General features: G+C 47.0%; 1 pseudogene; it reads right to left on the bottom strand.

Annotated features, from left to right (window-relative positions):
- Positions 1-4341: 4341 nt before the first annotated feature.
- On the bottom strand, positions 4342-4427 carry LOC122897071 (annotated as a pseudogene).
- Between the last annotated feature and the right edge of the window lie 577 nt (positions 4428-5004).

Genomic DNA, 5004 nt, shown 5'->3' on the forward strand with positions numbered 1-5004 from the left:
CTGAAATTATTCAGCCTTGAAAGGAATAAAGTACTGATACACACCGCTGCACGGGTTGACCTCGAAAACGTGATGCAAAGTGCCAAGAAGCAGGCTACAAAAGGCCACCTGTTACATGGTTGCATTTATGTAAACTATCCAGACTAGCAGATAACAAGCAGGCGGTGGCTGCCAGGGTCTGGCGGGAACGGGGAATGGGGAGAGACTGGGGTTTCCTTCTGGGGTGAGGAATGTTGTTTGGAACCAGATAGACATGGTTCAACATTGTGAATATACTAAATGTCACTTAATTGTACATTTAAAAATGTTTAATTTTATGTAATGCGAATGTTAACTTGGGTCTTTTTAGGTTTTTTCTTTTCTTCTTCTTTTTTTTTTAAAACATATCCGTGGGCTGAGCTGGGCCCCGTAGTTGCTGGTTTTTAATCTCTCTCCTTCTCTCAGATGCCTCATTTCCGGGGACCAAAATGTCACCTCCTATCAAGGGAGCAGTGACCGGCTGACGGCAATTTATGGCCGGGAGGAAGAGGCATTCTGTCTCCTCGAAGCAGAACCTCCCAGAGATCATTTGAGGCCAGAAAATAAAAGTCTGCTCATGCTGGAAGCAGGCCAGGGGCTGGGGGTTTTTTCCAACTGCCCTTTGCCCCAATGAAGGACAACGGATTGCATCTGGGTGACAGCGAATGGACTTTGTTGACACGGCCCAACTTTAATTTTCGTGAAGTGAATAATTAGGCTGTCATCCCTTCGCTCCAGAGCAATTAGTGGCTTGCAGGGGGATGAATGTGCCCTATTATCAAGGGGAATTATAAATAGAAGAAAGCGCAGGGGCGGGAGACCTGCACAGCGTCACCTCCTGCCCTTCCGCACGCCCGCCTGGGCTCCGCAGCCCGGCTGGGTCGACTCGCCTCCGGCTGACAGCTTGAATCCCAGCTGCCATCCAGAAGGGCTCTAAATTCTGCCTCTGTCATCTGAGCCTGTCCAGAGCAGGCTGAGCAGGCCAGCTGAGCAGCAGGAGAGCCGGCCCAGATAAACGCCTTTGGTGCCATTGACTCCCCCCCCACTCTAGGGTCCGAAGGTGTCTGGTGCTGAGCAGAAGGGGATGGGCTCCACCTGACAGGCCAGGGTGTTAGGAACGCTGAGTGACAGCTGGCTCCATGGTTCCCAGGTCACTGCAGGCTCCTGGCCGGGAACGGCAGCCCCCAAAGGCACAGCCAGGATGGGAGGCTCACACTGGCATCCTTTCTCCATTTGCCTGGCTTTGGCCAACATCTCGGACGAGTTCTTAACCCTCTCTGCAAACCCTTCTATCTATCAGATTGGATTGAGTCGGTTTCATGGCTCAAGAAGGAAAAAAATGTGTGTCACTGTAAGGGGAAAGCGGCAGTCCAAAAAAAATGCAAATATTTACAGCCACCGAGCAATGATAATAATAATTAGCATTTATAAAATGTGGTCAGTGCACCAGACACATTTTATATATTAACTCATTAAAGCCTCTCAACACAGCTTCATGAGATCAATGCTTATATTGTCCCCATTGCACAGCTTTGTAAACTAAGGCAGCAAACAGTCAACTAACTTGTCTAAGTTACACAGCCAGTAGGTAGAGTTCAAACCCAGACTCTCTGGCTCAAGTCTATACTATTAACTACTATTTCTATGGCTCATACTTCAGTGGATGAATGAAGCAGAGCCGGGGTAGGAGACAAGGAGCGGTGTGGTGTGCACATCCAGCCTGGAGGGGGCAGCCGCCAGCCAATGTTGAAGGGATGAGGATTCCATTTTTCTTTTTTCAAAAGAAGCTAGAAATATGAATTTAACATGAAATCTGATTTTCAAATGTTGAGAACTAACCCAAAGTTTTTAAAAATCCTGTGCATGGACACCTGGGTGGCTCAGTCGTTAAACGTCTGCCTTCAGCTCAGGTCATGATTCTAGGGTCCTAGGATCCCAGCATAGGGCTCCCTGCTCAGCAGGAAGCCTGCTTGTCCCTCTCCTACTCCCCGTGCTTGTGTTCCCTCTCTCTGTCTCTCTCTCTCTCTCTGTGTCAAATAAATAAATAAATCTTAAAAATACAAAAAAAATGTTTAAAACACTGTGCAAAATAAATAAATGTGAATATTTGAATGTGAAATAAATTAGTAAATGAAAACACAGTACAGACCAACAAAGCAACTCTCTGGGCTACCACTTTGGAGTCTTGATGCAGAATAATGTTCCTGACTCACTGGTCCCAGCTCTGGCTTCACTGGGATTCAGTCTGAGTTGCTCTAAGGAAAGAAATTGAGGCATGCTGAGGACTGTGGAAAGAGCCCTCCTGAGGTTTGAGCCAGGACAAGGAAAAGAGGAACTGAGAGATGGAGAAGGCAGATCTTTATTAACGACATTTGAGCACCCTGGTACAGCTGTATCTGAAACCCTAATCTTTGTAGCTTTCAGCATTGTAACTTACTATATTCTACCCCTCTTTCTTTCTTTTTTTTTTTTTTAAAGATTTTGTTTATTTGACAGGGAGAGATCACAAGTAGGCAGAGAGGCAGGCAGAGAGAGAGGGGGAAGCAGGCTTCCCGCTGAGCAGAGAGCCCGATGTGGGGCTCGATCCCAGGACCCTGGGATCATAACCCCAGCTGAAAGCAGAGGCCTCAACCCACTGAGCCACCCAGGCGCCCCACCCCCTCTTTCTATCTTAAACTGGATTGAGCTGTGTCTCTGGCACTTGCATTGAACTTCTCAACCCTAAGTATATAAAACACTACTGACAATCCCACAGTCCAAGGATCTGGGCTCCAGTCTGGGCTTTTACCAGCAGCCAGCAGCCCTGTGACTTTGAACAAGTCACTTACCCTCCCTGGGCCTTTGTTTTCTCTTGTATTGAATAGAGATGATAATTTCTGTGCCACAGGGTTGTTAAAGGCGTCTGCATGAAAAGGAGGCAGGAACCAAGCCTGGTGAACCACGAAGTACCTCACAGATGTGGGAGCCACCCTGCACAGGTGGTCTTGGCCTACAGTTTGCCAGGATAGGTAGAAGAGAAGCAGTCCCAACCCCGTGGAACCAACAGCCTATCTTACAGCTGCTCCCCCTACCTTCCACCCTTCTGCTCACACAGCCAGGGAACCTGTATACCCCGAGGCCCCGCCCACCGTGTCTCCATACCCCCCAGGATGGGTACCGCCTGCCTGCACTGGCCCACAGACACTGCAGGCCCGCCTCTCACCTGATGCGGAATTTTAAATTAGAGAAATATTAAAAATATAGAAAATGAACAACGAAATGTGGTGCATATTCAACTAAGTCACTGTTTCCATACACAAAACCAGAAATTACACGTGGTATATTGTTTATGACACTGGAATCAGGTGCACACGGCAGCTACCTTCTGTACTTATCTTAGAGGTCCTTCCATGTTGGCCTGTGCTACTATATTCTTACTAATGTTGCCACAGAGTTTTGTTTTCTTTTCAAGCAGTCCCTTGTAGATGGATGTCACTTCCAATTTTTTTTGCTGACAGAACAGAGCTACCAGGAGTATCCCTGTACCTGTAATTCAGGTCGCCCCGAGGGGCGGGGTAGAGGCAGGGAGGTTTCTATATGGCTGATTCTTAGAGACAGAAGGCTGTTAAAATTATGAGTCCTTTCATTTTCTTTGATTTTTTTCAAGTTATTTTGCTTTTTAAAAATATATTTACTAAGAAAAGTGAAGAAACCTAAGGCAAACATCACAAATTAATGGAAAATATCCCTGTGACCCACAAAGATACCATGACTTACCATAATAGTGTGTGTGTAGTTATGTAAAAGATTCCAGGATTGAAACTCAGAGCTTGCGCCTAGAGTTACATCTTTAAGACAGGGAAGTCCCTGGGGTTTTCCTAAGTCCCCTCCAATCATTCTGGATGGGGTGAGGCCACTTATGTCTGCCCCATGGGGAGGGAAACTAGGGCCAACAACAAGGAAGACCCAATTATGGGGAATTAATTTGTATCTAGACCTAAATTCCATGAGAGAGTATGGGAGAGGTCAGGAAATAGAAGGGGAAGCCAGTAGGTCCAGAGGCTTGGGTTAGAATCTTGACTCTACATTTATTAGCTTTGTGGTCCTGGGCAAGTCCTTTATCCACTCTGACCCTCAGTCTCTTCCTCTGAAAATGGGTGTAATAGCTCCACCTTACAGCTATGTGAAGGATCCAGCACAATGCCTGGCACAGAGCAAGTGCTCAGTAATCTTTAGCTAAATCAGAATGCTTGAACTGTCCTCTGCAATTAATCTAACAAAGTCTGCCTGGGTTCCCAGGGGGGCTATTGGGGCAAAGTTGCTGTGAGCATTAGTGACCAGTTGGCAGATTCGGGCAGTAAGTTTTCAATTAGCAATAATCGCGCCTCGGATAAACCTCATTGGCTACGATACTGCCACTGCGCAAAGCTTAGATTCGGGCAGTAAGAAATGGCTGCAACTGACTCTGAGTTTGGCTGAGGCTGGCTGCCTCACTGCCCCAGGAAACAAATGGTCTTGACAGGACCCACCATTGTTTTGGGGGCAAATCCAGTGGCTAACAGGCTGGAGATGCAAGTTCGACCATGGTGTGGCACTTCTGTAGAAGAAAGGACCTATGCTGTACAGTTCTTTCTTCCTCGCACACTGTCTTTTCTCTCCAGCAATCCCAATCCTTCAAAGCCTGACTAAAGAGCTTCCTATCTCTCCAGGAAGCCCACCCCAGTCTACCCCCCACCCCGCCACCACCGATTTTGCATCACCTCAGCCCACAGACCTACAGTTTGGACACACATGTGCACACACAAATGCACACACAATGGTCTTACAGTATTTTGTGCTTGCTAGAAGTTTCAGACTGCTTTACGTACCTACGTCAGGTCCCCCTGACTAAAATGTAAGCTTCTGCAACATGAGGCATCTGCTAATTCTCAGATCCACTAAATATCAGTTACTGAGTCCATACTATAGACCTGGTGTCTCACCTACATTATTTCATTTACTCTTCCC

The sequence above is a fragment of the Neovison vison genome, chromosome 1 (genome assembly GCF_020171115.1).
Source record: "Neovison vison isolate M4711 chromosome 1, ASM_NN_V1, whole genome shotgun sequence".
Lineage (NCBI taxonomy): Eukaryota > Metazoa > Chordata > Mammalia > Carnivora > Mustelidae > Neogale > Neogale vison.